Source organism: Astyanax mexicanus, chromosome 9 (genome assembly GCF_023375975.1).
Source record: "Astyanax mexicanus isolate ESR-SI-001 chromosome 9, AstMex3_surface, whole genome shotgun sequence".
Lineage (NCBI taxonomy): Eukaryota > Metazoa > Chordata > Actinopteri > Characiformes > Acestrorhamphidae > Astyanax > Astyanax mexicanus.
In genome coordinates, this window is record NC_064416.1 from 10,429,534 (window position 1) to 10,448,854 (window position 19,321).

Genomic DNA, 19,321 nt, shown 5'->3' on the forward strand with positions numbered 1-19,321 from the left:
AAAACTGCACTGACTTTAGACTTGATAATAAAACACAGTGGATCAACACCAGCAGATGACATGACTCTCCAAACCATCACTGATCATCAGTAAATTTTACATTTCATTTGGAAATCAAGGGACCAGAGTCTGGAGGAAGAGTGGCGAGGCAAGATGATAAAAATACGTTTGAGAAAATACTGCTATTCATGTGTTTTAACACAAGAGCAACCTTCTGTTTCAAGTTAATGAATATGTATGTTTGTTTGCAAGGTAAGACACGTGCTTTCAGATCCTATGAAGCCCATAAAACCTGGTTTTAACCGTTTATTTCCCTGTGTGCCATATGCTCCAATGGAGCACCTACTAAAAATGTGATTTAAGAGATTCTGAGGGATAGAAAAACAGCCTATTTTTTTATAAACAAGGCTTTTCCACCTCTTTCTAATGAAATGGCCAGAGAGACAAAGACTCCAAAGGATCTCCTTGACTACTCATATGATGCTGGCAAAGATGAGACATGTAAGTCAAATAAATTATAAATTCTACAAGATCAAAATCAAATTAAACTCATCACACAGTATAAATGATTGCAAATTGTACATATAGCAACCTTGACCCCATTTTGCAAAAGCATCTTCATGTTAAAACCACCATAAGTAGTAGATAGAGCATTCTGTGAGAGGGAAACTCACTCAACCATCTAGGAATCATCTTTATTATAAGCCTGTTTGAATACTGGCATTACATATTTATGTGTTTGAGTTAGACTAAGGTCAAACCCTCCGTCTCTAATCAGTACAAACATGGCATATATGTGTTAACAGGCATACTCACATGTAGGCTTGACTAATCCTGATTCCTCTTGAGTGCAGAACGAGCTCTTCAGGATTACTGCTGTCCATATGTCTTCTCCCAGTGATGTCCAGAGCAGCTGTCATATAATTCTTCATGGCATGATCACTCCAAGACAGCACCATGAGATCTAGCAGTGTGTAGTAGAGGACTGTTTCGATGGGTAGATGCTCTTTATTACGGATATACTGTATATGTTTTACTATATCCATTCTGAGTCAATGTATCTAAAAAAAATTGTGACTGTAGTACTATAAGTACAATAATGTTTAAAGCCTTTTACTGCATACATTTATAGAAAAGATCTAATTTATGCACCATTTGAGGATACATTTTTAGATAATTACTCATAATATGATAAGGATGTATCATCAGATGTTAAGGAAACGTGCTGAGTTTAAGCACTGGCAGCACTGTGTGGTACCCCAGCCCCATTTCCACACTCAGGGTTGCCAGGAGTAGAACACAGTAGCATGCAAACATTATTATGCAAACATTATTAAAACAAGGGAGCTGACTATTTTTTTTTTTTCAGGTAATCACTGAGCTTCAGTAAGGTTTGCTAACCATAACTAAGTAATTAACTACCACCACTAGCGTAGTAGAGACACATAGTAAAGGCATTTCGGACACTGAAATGTATATATTCACTGATCAGCTACAGAATAAAGCCCTATCTGGATGGGATTAGTCTCTCAGGGGGTTCTTAAAAAATAAGAGACCACTCAAAAATTATGTTTTTCATTTGATTTTACCAAATTAATATAATCAAGAGGAAGCTGGATTAGCACAAGCCATCAAACCAAGCTGAACTGCTTGAATTTTTGCACCAGGAGTAAAGGCATAAAGTTATCCAAAAGCAGTGTGTAAGACTGGTGGAGGGGAACATGCCAAGATGCATGAAAACTGTGATTAAAAACCAGGTTTATTCCACCAAATATTGATTTCTGAACTCTTAAAACTCAAAACTTAGTTTTTTTTCAGCTATTTCTCATTTTCTGCAAATAAATGCCGTAAATGAGATTATAAAATAGCCACCCTTTGCTCTGATTACTGTTTGCACACTCTTGACATCATTCTCTCAATGAGCTTCAAGAGGTGGCCACCTGAAATGAAAAGTTTTCCAACAGTCTTGAAGGAAGGAGTTCCCAGAGGTGTTTATTAGCACTTGTTGGCTCCTTTGTCTTCACTCTGTGGTCCAGCTCACGCCAAACCATCTGGATTGGGTTCAGGTCCGGTGACTGTGGAGGACAGGTCATTTTGTATTAAGTACATAAAACTCCAGATGTGTTCATTCATAGTTTTGATGCCTTCAGTGAGAATCTACAATGTAAATAGTCATGAAAATAAAGAAAACGCATTGACTGAGAAGCTGTGTCCAAACTTTTGGCCTGTACTGTACATCTAAAAATGGACTGCTAAAATATGTCTCTTTGTGTTGCCTTGTAGTGATGTACTGTACTTTTCTTTGTTTCTATTGGTCTATATCTAACAATGGAGTAAGATGATAAAAGTAAGTGAAATAAGAGAAAATACAGTTTTTTGTATTTTAGCACGACAGCAGCCTTCTGTTTCTAGTAGTTAATGAATATGTATGTGTGTGTTTGCAAGGTAAGACCATGTGTCTTGCAGGTCTCTGAATGATCCAGCTGAAGCCCATCAAACCTGTTTTTTTAACCGTTCGCTTCCCTGTGTGCCATATGCTCCAGCAGAGCACCTACTAAAAGTGTGATTAAGAGATTCTGAGGGATAGAAAAACAACCTCTTTTATAATACAGGGCTCTTCCGCCTCACTGCTGTGATTACAGGTTTATGCGGAGGATTATGGTGGGCTGGAGAATGTCTGTAGGAGTTTTAAGGGTGGAGGGGCTTGAATGAGTAATTGAACGTAATAGGTGCAGTTAATGATCTCCGTTTAATGTAATAGTTTCTTTTTACTGGATTTTTTTTTTCTTTTCAATTCATTAAACTGTAATAGCTGAGAGCCATTGTGCTTCCGGAACAAGGGAGAAAGATTTCTCCACTTGCTGAGGGTGAAAAAGTAAGAATTATAATATTACCTATTGAACTGAAAGCATTTTTTGTTGTAGCCATGTGATAATCATAGCCATTGTTTTCTTCTGAATGCATCCCTGTATGTGGCTTCTCAGTGGAAATGCCAATTTATACAATAAAATAAAAAATAATGTTGAATCACAGCCTGGCAATTACAGTAGCAACCTATCTGATATAGTGTATGAAGCAAATTGTTGCTAATTGTTACATTTCCATGTTTATTACTTTATAAATGAGAAGAATAATGCCTTTGCCTTTTTCAAAACTACATAATTGCCTTAAGTTGGATTTTAAACCCCACATAAATGCTTTTAACCCTTTCAAATGTTCTGGCAGATCCATGTTTCCATTCCTTACTCTAAAGAACACACAGGACTTTTATTTTTTTTTTATTTTAGTTCTTCTCTTTTTTTCTCTATTTCCTTTTTATTTCTTTTGTAATTTATTTTTTTTAATGAATTTTGTATTATTGCTTTTTAACTTACAGAGAGTTTGCATCAGTTTTTGTGTAATTACTCAATAACACCTTTAAGATATTTAAAAGCCTGGAGATAATGAGGTTAAACTCAGGTACATGATTAATGTAAGGAGTGGAAAAATAAGAGACTACTTAAAAATGATAAGTTTCTTTGATTTTACCAAATTAAAAACCTCTGGAATATAATCAAGAGATAAATGGATGATCACAAACCATCAAACCAAGCTGAACTGCTTGAATTTTTGCACCAGGAGTGAAGCAGCATAATGTTATCCAAAAGCAGTGTGTAAGACTGGTGGTGGAGAACATGCCAAAATGCATTAAAAAATGTGATTGATTAAAAAACAGGGTTTATTCCACCAAATATTGATTTCTGAACTCTTAAAACTTTATGAATTTGAACTTGTTTTCTTTGCATTATTTCTTTGCAGATACAGCGATTAAGAGGACAAAGAAACCAATAACTACATTTAATCTTTTAAAATAACAGTGAATGCAAAATAAAAATAGAATAATTGATAAGAAATTAAGATAAAAAAAATGATAAGATTAATACAACAAAACAGTTCAAATTAAGCTACAACTAACTTTATATAGTACAATAAAAACACATTATCATTATTAATATTAATAATAATAATAATAATAAGAAGAAGAAGAAGAAGAAGAAGAAAGGAAGAAGAAGAAGAAGAAGAAGAAGAAAAAGAAGTAAAAACTAAACTAATCAAAATAAGTTAAAAAGTAATTATACAAAATTATTAAAAAATATATAAAATAAAAGAAATAAAAAGAAATAGAGAATTAAGAGAAGAACTCAAATTAAATAAAAAATAAAAGTTAAGAATAAATAAGATAAAGTAAAACGGGTACAGGCTGTCTAAAGTTGGTTAGATATTAATATATTTTTTTAAATGATTTAGTGACACCAGTGAGCTGAGTTTTAGTGTTTCCTGTAGTGAATTCCAGCTTCAAAGTTCACTAAAAACTTTTGGAACCTGACAGATAATCCAACCACTATAACGAGTCAGATGATTACTGCTATTTACATTCATCAATGAGGTGATATATTCTGTGCTTCTGTGTGAAAAGTTCAGTTGTAAAAAGCACTATATAAATAAAATGAATTTGATTCATGACCGATTGTGACCATACCTGTCAAGTCTCCCGTTTTGGCCGGGAAACTACCGTATTTTACTCCTCTTTCCCGCCGTCCTCCCGTATTAGTATTTTCCCGTAAATTTCCCGTATTTTATTAAAATAAAAAAATATATATTATTGAGGATACAGGGCACTGACCGCGCTGTGTCTCTTAACCAATCGTGGAGCCGGTTCAAGGAGAAAGTCCCGCCTTTCAGGAGAAACAGCCAATCAGCTTGCAAGGAGGGTCAGTGTGGGGAAGCCCCGCCCTCCTCGCTGTGAGTTCAGGCAGCTAGTTGGAGCTGCTGATGTTAAAACATACATGCAGCGATTTTTCTAAAAGAAAGGTAACGGTAGTCTAATCATGTAAACTGTGATGAGATTTTTCTGATAGCTGCTTAAAAATACTCCGAAATAAAACACACAGATTAAACCTTTTAAAATAAAAAAAATTACAGCTTGTGACTCAGTTTAACTAGAAATGTGGAGAGGACCGACATTAACTGAACTGATCAGGGGTGGAGTGATCAAAAGGAAGAAGTATTAATTAAAAATTATTGTGAAGGCCCCTTAGGACTAATTTTTAATGATGGAATATATCTGGTCCATGTCCTTTTAGTAAAAGCTCATAATACCACCAACAGTCATTTTGCAGAATTTGTGCACTCTTTGTTAAATTTTAAATCCATTAAATAAATAAAAAATATATCATATAAAAGAGTGCATTTATTACAAAAAAGACATGAAATCTTAAATAAAAAAAAAAGATATAGAAAAGGGTTTTTAATTTGGCTGTATTAAAAGAATGACATATGTAGGAATGTCCACAACATGTTCAGATTCTGATAATCTAATTGTAGTGTGTAAGTGGTTCACATGTGGTTATTTTAGATTTTTTGTAAACCTGTTTTAAAATGTAAGGGACACTGAACCTTCGTTGGGCTGGTGGGACGACTTTAAGCGGACAGAGGAAAATATCCCTTATTTTTAAATCTAAAACTTGACAGGTATGATTGTGACAGACCAAACAACTTGACTCATTTTAACTGAACAAATCTTTTTTTTATTTTATATATATATTGTATTGTGTATTCCTAATAGGATTCTATGCCACTTTCATGTATTACCAGAGAACGGGATTTTTTTTTTTATTTAGCAGCCAATATCTACATCCCAATAGCAATCATTCTCTCTGACAATCTCAAAACTTATCCAGTGTGTGTGTGTGTGTGTGTGTGTGTGTTCACGACTTCATATTCAGTGCACTCACCACCACTTTTCTCAGGTAGGTTAATGAGGCTTCTCCCAGAGTTACAGTATTTATAGAGATCAGGAGTTTTTTTTTTGTGTGTTTTCTTCAGTTAAGCTTAAAAGTTGTAGTTTAAAACAGCAGCAGAGAGAGGAACCAGAACACACTGCTTCAGTGTCTGATAAGATAAGCTCCAGTGTGATTTCCTTTGACAGCATCTCACTCGTTAGAAAAAGATAGCATGCGGCTACATGGGAGTAGTTCAGTTTTATCGTAAACCTTGGCAACCCTACACGGGGAAGTTTGACTATCCCAAGTGAAGTAGAACTTATAATTGTATTTCATTATCTATTTTTTTTCCCACTTTCTGCAGTTTAATTGCTGAGGTTTGTCTACGAGTTGAAATATTAGCCGTGGCTGTTTTGCTAGCAGCCAAGGGCAACTCATTTACACAGGAAGCAGCAGCTGAACGGTGATGAGGCGACTGGCTGCTGCTGCTTTGGGACAGTGGAGTGAATTCTGTGGCGGAGTGATGGGAGATTTTAATAAACTGTTGTGACAGGAGTGGGAGCTCCGCTGACCTCCCAGTATAGAGTCAGATTTATTGGCGCAGCAAACGCAGGTATAGGTCAGAGTCATAAAGGAACGTTGCACTTCCGACCTCATCAGGTCCGGAGGGTTCTGATTTCGATGTAGAGGATAGTGACCTAATAAAAACACAATAACCTTTGTTGCTGTTGCTTAATTTGGCCAGATAGAGAAGTGAGCAGGCCAAGAACCGTCCATTTCCTCAGTGACTGATTCACTACTGACTGACTCTCTATTGCTTAAGTGCAAGAGTTATGACATGTACAAAGATAAGCAACATTACATAATATTTCAATAGAACATGGCAATCAATAACTTCACCATCTTCACCGTCACCACCTACGTTTGCATACGAGTGTCTACATCAAGGATTGAGTATTTTTATGGCTAATATTTAACACTAGAATGGCTAAAGCTATGATTTATTTTTTTTCGCAAGTTAAGTCTTGCTCTCAATTGACACCACCCGAACGGTTCCTTAATCCCTATTATTATGCTAATTAAACAAAAGTTGACTAAAGGTTGGCAAGAGGGAAGAGTGATGTACTCACGATTCTGAAATGTCGGTCATACACTCTAAAAAAATACCTGCCCTCACTGAGGCGACAACCAACCAGAAACACCCATTTATTTCACTGCATAATAAAGACGGTAAATGTTAAAACGTGTTACAGCTGGTTCTGGAGTATCACTGACCTGTTTTAGTGATTTTATACTGTGACACTTTCAGCTTTCCTCAGTAAGGGCAGTTAGTTCATTATTAGGCTCAGCTGTGTTTAATACGCTGTATAGTTACGGCCGGAGTTCGCTGGTGTTGCGCCCAAAACAGTCCCCTGCTAATCTCTGCAGCGGCGCCGGGAGTTCAGTTCACTGCGCTGTAGCATTATTAGCTTAAAGTTAGCATTTTTCTCATTACGACTCTTAAACGATCTCATAATTCAGAGGATCCAGTGTTTTTCAGGAGTAAAATGTGCACAGAGAAAAACGGACAGGGATCTAAACAGATTTATTTACCACAGAATGTGATAGAGGCGGGTTTTTAAAAACCCTATTTATTTTTTCTCATAGGGAAAAAACGCTTAGACACGGAAGCCGTACGAGGACTACAGAATGACGCACAAATTCAGTGGTCTGTTGTTTACACTAACTGTCATGCTGGGGTGTGAAGGAGGAGGAGGACGTAAGTGCAAAGATAATACTTTATTAAATCAACAAAACAAACACAGAAAAGAAAACGGAATACATAAACTAAGGCTAAGACTAAGGTAAAGACTGGGATACAAACACTAAGATACAAGGCTAGGCTACTAAGGCTAAACACTACAAACAGGATACACGGTTAGATATACAGACTAGAAATCACAAAAGACTCGACACAGCACTTACAAACAGAGGGGCTTATATACAGGAGGAACACCTGGGCAGGGCTGATGAGGGGGCAGGGCTACAGATAAGACACAGGTGAGAACACTGATGGTTAGGGCAGGGCTAAGACGGTGACAGATACACAACAGAAAAACGTGGCTGTGAACACATGACAGGAAAACAGAGGGGAGGAGCACTAGGGAACAAATGAGGGAGAAACATACCACAGACATGGGCTAATAAGTAACATAACCCTCCCTCAGAGAGAGAGGGAAGAGGGACTGGACAAAAGACTGGACAGGGGGCAAAGACTGAACAAACGACCTAACAGGGGACTGAGACTGGACAGGGGACACAGACTGGACATGGGGCAAGGACTGGACAAAAGACTGGACAGGGGACCGAACAGGAGACGGAGACTGGACAGGGAACGGAGACTGGGACTGGACAGGGGGTTCAGACTGAACAAACGACTGGACTGGGGACTGAGACTGGACAGGGAACAGAACACAGGGCTGAGACTGGACACGGGGCTGAGACTGGACAGGGGGCTGGACACTAGACAGGGACGGAGACTGGGCAGCAGACCGAACAGAAGCCGGGGACTGGACAAAACTGGACAGGGGAACTGGAACCATAACAGTGACGGGGACAGAAACAAATACAGTGACTGGGACGGGAACAGAAAAACCACCGGGGACAGGAACTGGAACTGACACAGATACGGGGACCAGGATAGGGAGAGACAGGGGAACAAACATTGGTGGGTGCCCAGGACTGGCAAAAGTCTGTAGGGAAGTCCAAGGAGCCAGCCTGGGCACAGTTCTGGGGGCAAAGACAGGGGGCCTTGGGGCAGGCCTGGGGGTATACAAAGTTCGAGGAGCAGATACGGGAGCAGCGGGAGCTGCTGGAGCTGGAGCTGAGGCTGAGGCCGGAGCAGCGGGAGCTGCTGGAGCTGAGGCTGAGGCCGGAGCAGCGGGAGCTGCTGGAGCTGAGGCTGAGGCCGGAGCAGCGGGAGCTGCTGGAGCTGAGGCTGAGGCCGGAGCAGCGGGAGCTGCTGGAGCTGAGGCTGAGGCCGGAGCAGCGGGAGCTGCAGGAGCTGAGGCTGAGGCCGGAGCAGCGGGAGCTGCAGGAGCTGAGGCTGAGGCCGGAGCAGCGGGAGCTGCAGGAGCTGAGGCTGAGGCCGGAGCAGCGGGAGCTGCAGGAGCTGAGGCTGAGGCCGGAGCAGCGGGAGCAGGTGCTGGAGCTGGAGCTGTGGCAGCAGGTGCAGGAGCTAGAGCTGTGGCAGCAGGTGCAGGAGCTAGAGCTGTGGCAGCAGGTGCAGGAGCTAGAGCTGTGGCAGCAGGTGCAGGAGCTGGAGCTGTGGCAGCAGGTGCTGGAGCTGGAACTGTGGCAGCAGGTGCAGGAGCTGGAGCTGTGGCAGCAGGTGCTGGAGCTGGAGCTGTGGCAGCAGGTGCTGGAGCTGGAGCTGTGGCAGCAGGTGCTGGAGCTGGAGCTGTGGCAGCAGGTGATGGAGCTGGAGCTGTGGCAGCAGGTGCTGGAGCTGTGGCAGCAGGTGCTGGAGCTGGAGCTGTGGCAGCAGGTGCAGGAGCTGGAGCTGTGGCAGCAGGTGCAGGAGCTGGAGCTGTGGCAGCAGGTGCTGGAGCTGGAACTGTGGCAGCAGGTGCAGGAGCTGGAGCTGTGGCAGCAGGTGCTGGAGCTGGAGCTGTGGCAGCAGGTGCTGGAGCTGGAGCTGTGGCAGCAGGAGCTGGAGCTGTGGCAGCAGGTGCTGGAGCTGGAGCTGTGGCAGCAGGTGCTGGAGCTGGAGCTGTGGCAGCAGGTGCTGGAGCTGGAGCTGTGGCAGCAGGTGCTGGAGCTGGAGCTGTGGCAGCAGGTGCTGGAGCTGGAGCTGTGGCAGCAGGTGCTGGAGCTGGAGCTGTGGCAGCAGGTGCTGCTGGAGCTTGAGCTGAGGCTGCGGGTGCAGCTTGAGCAGGCGCGGCGGGTGCAGCTTGAGCAGGCGCGGCGGGTGCAGCTTGAGCAGGCGCGGCGGGTGCAGCTTGAGCAGGCGCGGCGGGTCTAGGAGCTTGTGACCTAGGAGTAGGCACAGGAGCAGAGGGGGGTGGCCCAGGCACATGAACTGGGGTGGCAGCGGGCACAGAGTCAGAGGCGGCCGGAGCCGTGGGCACAGAGTCAGAGGCGGCCGGAGACGCGGGCACAGAGTCAGAGGCGGCCGGAGCCGCGGGCACAGAGTCAGAGGCGGCCGGAGCCGCGGGCAGCGCTGAAACAGAGGCGGCCGGAGCCGCGGGCAGCGCTGAAACAGAGGCGGTGGGTCTTGCTGGCGTGAGCGCGGCAGGCACCGCGGGTACAGAGTCAGAGGCGGCCGGAGCCGCGGGCACAGAGTCAGAGGCAGCCGGAGCCGCGGGCAGCGCTGATCCAGAGGCGGCCGGAGCCGCGGGCAACGCTGAAACAGAGGCGGCCGGAGCCACGGGCAGCGCTGAAACAGAGGCGGCCAGAGCCGCGGGCAGCGCTGAAACAGAGGCGGTGGGTCCTGCTGGCGTGAGCGCGGCAGGCACCGCTGACGTGGAGGCGGCTGGCACCGCGGGCTTGGAAGCGGCTGGCACCGCTGGCGAAGAAGCCGCTTCAGCCAAGACCCGGACTGGAGCCGCAGATTCAGCAGTGGGCGAGGCTGTGGAAACCGGACCGGAGTTTGCTTCGGGAGCCGGAGTCGAAGATCTGGAAGCCGGCGGGGCTGGTGAGCTGGAAGCCTGCCGAGCTGGAGTGCTGGAAGTCGGCCGGGCTGGAGAGCTGGAAGCCGGCCGCGCTGGAGTGCTGGAAGTCGGCCGGGCTGGAGAGCTGGAAGCCGGTCGAGCTGGAGTGCTGGAAGTCGGCCGGGCTGGAGAGCTGGAAGCCGGTCGAGCTGGAGTGCTGGAAGTTGGCCGGGCTGGAGAGCTGGAAGCCGGCCGAGCTGGAGTGCTGGAAGTCGGCCGGGCTGGAGAGTGCGGTGGAGCTAACATGCTAGTTAGCTTAGCTGGAGCTGGGCCGACACTCTCCACCCCGAGGAGAGGCGCCGGGAGCGGTTCATCCCCCCGAATTAGCTCCACGAGGAACCGGAGATACTCCAGGTCCGCTTTCCTCGTGGCATTCCACTTTGCTACGTCCATAATCGGTCGAGTCTTATGTCACGCTGGGGTGTGAAGGAGGAGGAGGACGTAAGTGCAAAGATAATACTTTATTAAATCAACAAAACAAACACAGAAAAGAAAACGGAATACATAAACTAAGGCTAAGACTAAGGTAAAGACTGGGATACAAACACTAAGATACAAGGCTAGGCTACTAAGGCTAAACACTACAAACAGGATACACGGTTAGATATACAGACTAGAAATCACAAAAGACTCGACACAGCACGTACAAACAGAGGGGCTTATATACAGGAGGAACACCTGGGCAGGGCTGATGAGGGGGCAGGGCTACAGATAAGACACAGGTGAGAACACTGATGGTTAGGGCAGGGCTAAGACGGTGACAGATACACAACAGAAAAACGTGGCTGTGAACACATGACAGGAAAACAGAGGGGAGGAGCACTAGGGAACAAATGAGGGAGAAACATACCACAGACATGGGCTAATAAGTAACACTAACTAAAATATTGGGCTGCACTTAATGTTTAATAAGGTCATATTTTAGGTAGCATGCTTTCTTGTCATTGTAATGTTGAAGAATTGCACAAATATTTCTGTAACACTTCTGCAAACCCTTTCTCACACTGATCTTCATCCACCATAGCTGTGTGAACTTTAGGGACAGTAGATAGAAATGTCAAAGTTGAGTTGAGCTGAGTATTTGTGCGGTAACTCAGACCCGCTGGACCGTGGGGCTGTTTCTGTTCTGTACAAACGCAGTCGGGGTGATTACTTGCCTGAGATTGAAATGTGTCTATTTCGCGAATTGAAAGGGAATCTGTCTGATGTAATAGCTTTGACCATTCTCCCACACTATAGAGACCTTTTTATTTATCATCAAATGAAACTTCGCCTGCATGCTCATGCTGTAATTATTCTGGCCCATTCCCAACCCGAGGGGGGCCATTTGGCCAACCCTGACCTTGTCCGTTAGAAGACGGATTACGCACAATTTTCCCCCAAACCAATTAGCCAGACATTATCATGCAAATGGCTATTATTTCTCTTGGTGATCCCCAAACACAGATGTGGAACAGACTACACTCATAGTGATTTCCCCGGAGAGCCTCTCAGACAGATCCTCTCGTGAGCGTACAGTGTGTTACTCTTCACTCATCCAGCCTCAGAACCAAACACGGTCCTCTCTCAGGCCCAGCTGAGGCTTCATAACGAGCACTTAGCGCCCGCACATCCTTAGCATCCTTCGCCAGTGTTTATAAACGCCACTGTCCTGATTAATCAAACAACAGCGTCTATAATCAGCAGATATCAAAACCCAGAAATTACCATCATGGTACCATCGTCACTGATCACACAGTGTCATAGTGCACAGTGATTAGCGCTCACTTTAGCTCAGATCTGCTCGGTGGCTCAGATCTGAATGTGCTTTAAGAAATGTAGTTTTTTTTTTTTTTTAAATAATAAAATGGCTTTCACTGACCTTGTCTTCAGAATTATCTGTTCTGATCCTGAATTAAACATTTCAAATGATTATTCACCATATTATGTTGGTGCTGTGATGGTGAAATGTGTGTGGGTGGGGCTTAAGAGCTAAAAAGGGAGGTCCCAGCATGCTCCACAGTCACACTTCTCTTTTTGTTGGAGATATTGTGGTCTTTTAGATACATTTTCTGAGGGTTATATGTGTTCATACTGTATGTATGTGCTTGTGAAACATTGTTCACACTCCTAGTGTTGGGGTGAATGGTGAATAAGAGTCTCTGCTGTTAGAGACGCTATGTTAAAGGAGAATTGCTGCTTTTTTGTGCTCTCTTTTTTTTATCTCGCTTCCTTGATTCTAATAAATGTGCTCAGAAGGGCTATAGCTTGACCTTGTGAGTGACAATCACTATTAAATACATTATTAATTGTAATAATGCATGAAAAAAAAATAATTCAGTGCTGTTTAGTCTGCAGTATCACAAATCTACAACATCTGAACTGTCCATTATCTAATTTCCAAGCTGAGCAGGTGTCAGTTTATTATTATTATTTTTTGTCAATCAAACACTGATAAACTAAATGAAGTTAATTCATACTGATATTTCAGAGATTCTTCTTTGATTTTTGTTTCAACCAAAGTACCCAAAATAGAGACTTGCATCTGTCATGCAAACTGACTCATTAAATAGTTATTATTAAGTCCTCCAATTAGTGAAGAGTGAAGAGCAGAAACTCTTCCCTATTACGTGATGTATTCATGATTATTAAATGCTCATCAGCTTAATAAACCAACATGCAGCCATTAAACAGCCACTGTATAGAACCTGAATCAACCACATAAAACAAATTGCTGCTAATTACACACTAATACCAATAATTTAGTAATTTAGATGAATCAGTGCAATAACTGGCATAACAAAGTATTTATTGTTGATGATTATAACTAATATTATTATAAAGCAATGCAAAAAAAAAAAACCTTTACCTAAGAGACATTAAATTATCTTTTTCTAGTGGCTTTCTTTGATTGCAGTAGCAAATAATTAAATAAAATTTATTTGTATAATGCTTTTTACAACTATCTAATTCCTGTATTATCATTACATTCAAAGTGTGTTACTACATGCAATGTACAGGGGTTGGACAATGAAACTGAAACAACTGTCCTTTTAGTGTGGGAGGTTTAATGGCTAAATTGGAGCAGCCTGGTGGCCAATCTTCATTAATTGCACATTGCACCAGTAAGAGCAGAGTGTGAAGGTTCAGTTAGCAGGGTAAGAGCACAGTTTTACTCAAAATATTGCAATGCACACAACATTATGGGTTCAAATGAGGACAAATTGTTGGTGCACGTCTTTCTGGAGCATCTGTGACCAAGACAGCAAGTCTTTGTGATGCATCAAGAGACACGGTATCCAGGGTAATGTCAGCATATCAAATCAAATCAAATCAAATTTATTTGTATAGCGTTTTTACAACTGGTGTTGGCACAAAGCAGCTTTACAGAAACATGATCACAGGACAAAGAATCAGGCAAAACATTAAACATAGAAAATACAGAATACAGAATAGCATAGCATACCACCAAGAAGGACCACCCACATCCAACAGGATTAACTGTGGACGCTGTAAGAGGAAGCTGTCTGAAAGGGATGTTCTGGTGCTAACACGGATTGTATCCAAAAAACATAAAACCACGGCTGATCAAATCACGGCAGAATTCAATGTGCACCTCAGCTCTCCTGTTTCCACCAGAACTGTCTGTCACCACAATACATTATTGTGCTCTAAAACCAGGTGATTCAGTTTCGTTGTACAAACCCCTGTGTTTAACTTATTTATACTTATATATACATTATACATTATATATACATTTATTAAATGTGTGATACAAGTACATGCTTGTTATCTTAAACACAATTAACTATAAGTTAATATGCTGTATAATTAGCTCTTCCAGCTTCCCGGTACTCAATGTTCTCCTCCAAGTGCAGGTCAACAGTGGCAAACCACTTGTTTATTGTGAACAGAGGCTGAAACCCACGCCGGAGCAATCTCACTCTCTCCTCCAGACACATTTACGCCCATTCAGACACATTTCACACAGTATTAGTACTATTAATGTAATTTTCACCCTGCCAAAACAGACCACCTCAAAGTAAGCGTGCTCCATCCATGACCTTTGTGAGATTAGGCGGGTGTATATGCCTCTACCGCAACACAACTGCGCTCATTAAAATGCCAGCAGTGCGGTCGTGTGGCCCCGGGCCATTGTGCAATTATCATAAACAGAGAAAAAGCCATAACTAATAGAGTTTATACTGTCTCTTTCACCTTTAATCAACCAGCCTGACGAGGTATTTATTCACACGGTTAGGCACACCGTGCACGAAAGCTTCAGAAAACATACTCAATAAACATATTAATGTTTCTCAAATAAACAGCCTCGTACTGAACGCTTAAACTTCAATCACTGTTATTTTCAGTCTGCTTAACTGAGCCAAAGGCCAAAGCTGTTCTTGCTGTATAGTAAATATAATTTAATATGTCCACTGGCAGTCCAACACAGGGCAAAGTTGTTTAATATACAATTATCATCAGTTAAATGGTTGCAAAAAAATAGTTGCACCAAGACGGAAACATTGGATTACAATGACAATATTCAGTTGGAAGGCAAGGAACCATACTAGGAACAATAAATGGTTAAACATTTATAGTGATATGGGCTTGAGAACTCTTGGTAATATTGAAGTAGATAAGTACCCACATGTTCTGAATCAGGGATAGATCTGGGGATTCAGCTGGCTATGGCATAATATCTGTGTCTCAATGCAAGCTTTTGAGATGGTTGCAGTACGTGGATGACCATTGTCCTGTTAAAATAGTAAAATAGTACATATGTTGGAGTGTGCATTTAGTAAAGTTAGGGTCACAGGTTGCCGTTAAAGTGCCGATAATAAAAAACAACAGTGATTTGGCATTGAAGATGGTTTTCTGCCATTTTGCATCACTTTATAACAGTCTGTCACGACTACCCACCTTTTTAAATGCTGTTGAAAAATCCCTTCTGGGCGCAACTCTCTTTTTTAATGATGACTGTCTATTTAATTAGATATTTTGAAAAATAGGTGTGTCCAAACCTGTGATAGCATCATGAACAACAGCATAGACATACATATTGTACATACACATGTCCTTGTTAGGTAGCTAGCTTTGAGTTTGGGGCAAAGTGTGTCACAATGCTCATTGCTATCTCAGAATGAGGTGCGTTCAGGTACATTTCTGGCATATTGCTATTTTGGCAGCAGAAAGAAATCCCAAAATACTAATTCCTCCACTTATTATAACAACTCATTCCCAACCTAGAGAGGGCACTCCACCCTTTTCCAACTGAGAACCATGATCTCAGATTTAGAGGAGGTGATTTTAATCCCAGCTGCATCACGCTTGGCTGTAAACTGATCCAATGAGAGCTGAAGGTCTTAGTTGGATGAAGCAAACTTGACCACATCATCTGCAAAAAGCAAATGTGAAATCCTGAGGTTAATATACCAGACTCCCGCCACCAATACATTCTTTTAATAAAGATTAGTGCTAGTATAGAAGGTGCTATACAGTTGTGGTCAAAAGTTTACATACACTTGTAAAAAAACATAATGTTATGGCTGTCTTGAGTTTTCAATAAGTTCTACAACTCTTATTTTTCTGTGATAGAGTGATCGGAACACATACATGTTTGTCACAAAAAACAGTCATAAAATTTGGTTCTTTCATAAATTTATTATGGGTCTGCTGAAAATGTCACCAAATCTGCTGGGTCAAAAATATACATACAGCAACAAAATTTGTCAATTTTGGTGATGTAGCGAGTTGTGTCAATCAAATTAGCTTCATGTCATGGCCTCTTCACTTCTTGTAAGTGATTCTGATTGACTACAGCTGTTGACTTCTCATGAGCCCATTTAAATAGGGCTCATTTGACCCAGTGATTAGACTCAGCTACAAAAGCTACAATGGGAAAGTCAAAGGAACTCAGTGTGGATCTGAAAAAGCGAATTATTGACTTGAACAAGTCAGGGAAGTCACTTGGAGCCATTTCAAAGCAGCTACAGGTCCCAAGAGCAACTGTGCAGACAATTATACGCAAGTATAAAGTGCATGGAACAGTTGTGTCACTGCCACGATCAGGAAGAAAACGCAAGCTATCACATGCTGCCGAGAGGAGATTGGTCAGGATGGTCAAGAGTCAACCAAGAATCACCAAGAAGCAGGTCTGCAAGGATTTGGAAGCTGATGGAACACAGGTGTCAGTCTCCACAGTCAAGCGTGTTTTACATCGCCATGGACTGAGAGGCTGCCGTGCAAGAAAGAAGCCCTTGCTCCAGAAAAGGCACCTTAAGACTCGGCTGAAGTTTGCTGCTGATCACATGGACAAAGATAAAACCTTCTGGAGGAAAGTTCTCTGGTCAGACGAAACAAAAATTGAGCTGTTTGGCCACAACACCCAGCAATATGTTTGGAGGAGAAAAGGTGAGGCCTTTAATCCCAGGAACACCATGCCTACTGTCAAGCATGGTGGTGGTAGTATTATGCTCTGGGGATGTTTTGCTGCCAGTGGAACTGGTTCTTTGCAGAAAGTAAATGGGATAATGAAGAAGGAGGATTACCTCCAAATTCTGCAGGAAAACTTAAAACCATCAGCCCGAAGGTTGGGTCTTGGGCGCAGTTGGGTGTTCCAACAAGACAATGACCCAAAACACACATCAAAAGTGGTAAAGGAATGGCTAAACCAGGCTAGAATTAAGGTTTTAGAATGGCCTTCCCAAAGTCCTGACTTAAACCCCATTGAGAACATGTGGACAGTGCTAAAGAAACGGGTTCATGCAAGAAAACCATCACATTTAGCTGAACTGCACCAATTCTGTCAAGAAGAGTGGTAAAACATTCGACCTGAAGCTTGCCAGGAGCTTGTGGATGGCTACCAAAAGCGCCTAGTTGCCGTGAAAATGGCCAAGGGACATGTAACCAAATACTAATGTTGCTGTATGTATATTTTTGACCCAGCAGATTTGGTGACATTTTCAGCAGACCCATAATAAATTTATGAAAGAACCAAATTTTATGACTGTTTTTTGTGACAAACATGTATGTGTTCCGATCACTCTATCACAGAAAAATAAGAGTTGTAGAACTTATTGAAAACTCAAGACAGCCATAACATTATGTTTTTTTACAAGTGTATGTAAACTTTTGACCACAACTGTATGTGTATAATTAAGCAATAATACACAAGGGGGAATGCTATGATGTAATAATGGCACTGCTGTGCAGGCAGAGTACACATTATAGCACGAACCTCGAGTGTATTATTGCTATTATACCACAGTTCCATTATCAATGTTTATTAAAAGATTTTGAGTTAAACAGGATGAGAAAATATGATCTGTTTGGTTAGAAACACTCTGCGAGTTAAAATAGTTCCATTGCTGCTCTGTTTGTAGCTGTGCTGTTTGGCTTGTAAGTGCTGAATTGTTGCTAGGTTACCTGTATCTGGCAGAGTAATACATGGAGATTTTCGGTTACAGTGCATTACCAGCTAATAAATAAAATTAGCCTTTTAGCCAATCACATTGTCAGAACTACTTGTGGTATAATATAGAATATATACATTTTGTATACACAACTAATAGCTTGTACTGTAGTATTGTTGTGCAGTATTACAACGAATGATGTAACAAATATGCAAAATCTTTTCAGCCATTAAAAATCCTTTGAGAAAAATAAGTAAGTTTTAATAAAGGAAAAGGACTTTATCAGTGCTGTGTTGAATCATTCCATTATGGAGTTTAAAGAACTTTCTTTGTTATCATTCTTACTGATGACTCTTTAGATTGCTTCAGTTTGGTTTTGTCTCTTTTTTAAATTTGGTTTAAAACATTACATCTTTACAGCACATTTTTATTAGTATTAGAGATGAAAGCCTGTCTTCCAGCTCCCGCTGTAGTCCTTCACAAATGTAAAGATTACCATATACCCTTAGATCCCCAATCAGCGGCGGCGCGAGTTCATCCCATAATAAGCATTTTCAGTTCTCCCATGATTGGGTTTTGTTATCAACCCATTTCCATTTAATTGACTTTCTTTGCCTGGATGCAGATGAGAAATCTCAAACTGCATAATTAAGTGAGGCGGCATTATTCTGCTCTGGGGGTCCGGGCTTCTGTCCCCCTGAGTTCAGTTAGAATTCTCTTAGTTCCATTCCTCTCATCATTTGCAGATCAGGGCCTGTAGTCACAGAGTGTCTGGAGAAAAGAGCTCTGACCTGAGCACATTCTCCCAAAGACACCCCGGCATTAAGATAATCTTCCGCACTAAAGAGGGGGCTGGAGCGGCAGCGGCGCTGATACTCGGCTGCTCTCCTGCTGTAATCAGGCAGGTCAAACAGGAATCGGCACTTACACTGACGCTGTACAAACACACGTCCTTATTAATACGTTCAACATATATTTAACACGGTGCTTTTTGAACCTGAGGCAGAACTGCTCAATAGGTCTACAGCACAGGTGACAACTCAACCACGTATCTAGAAATCTCAACAAAGGATTCACCATGGATGTCAGAGCTGGAAATGATGTCACACCCCGACTAGCTGCATGTGGTTTAAACATTCAGATGTACCCTCGATCTCCAACTTCCAGACTACAATACCCAGAATGCACCTCACTCTGACACCACACACTCACATGATCACCTGACTCTGCACACGGAACTTCCAATGAGCAAATCACCGGAATATTGATTTCACCTGCGACCACCTGTATTTATTCCCTTTCAGCACATACACTCTTTGCTGAGTATTGATCAGTTTATCCTGCTTAATTTTCCTTCCTATTTTGGTATGTTTTTGTCTTATGACTCCTGTTTACCAGTAGTACCCCTTTTTATAATAAAGTGTGTTATTTGCATCTGCCAATCAGTTTTTTTTATGTGGGCGGGCAGTGTTTT